We start from the raw sequence: 483 nt of genomic DNA on the forward strand, positions 1-483 counted from the left end.
TCTAAAAACAGAAAACAAAAAATAAGTAAAAATAATGTGTGTGTGCGTGCGCGTGCGTGTACGTGTGTGTGTGTGTGTGTGTGTGTGTGTGTGTGTGTGTACGGGCGGCGGCGTACGGGCAGCAGGGGCGAGACACAATGACAGGGAAGACGGGGAGCGACGAGGGCGACGGCGAGCGGCGGGGGCGGCGCAAGACGGCGACGACGGGCGGGGGGGGCGACGGCACGCGCGGGATGGGAGATGAAACTGAATTTTTCGCAACTGCTATATATATAGCGGGGGCCTTTAGTACCAGTTGGAGCCACCAACTGGTACTAAAGGCCAATTTTGGCCAGGCCCCTTTAGTACCGGTTGGAGCCACGAACTGGTACTAAAGGGGTGCGCTGCGGTGCGCAAAGTTTAGTCCCACCTCGTCGGGCGAACGGCAGCCGCACTGTTTATAAACCCAGCCATGGCTGCTCTATCGAACTCCTCTGTAAACCA

This window comes from Triticum aestivum, chromosome 3A (assembly GCF_018294505.1).
Source record: "Triticum aestivum cultivar Chinese Spring chromosome 3A, IWGSC CS RefSeq v2.1, whole genome shotgun sequence".
NCBI lineage: Eukaryota > Viridiplantae > Streptophyta > Magnoliopsida > Poales > Poaceae > Triticum > Triticum aestivum.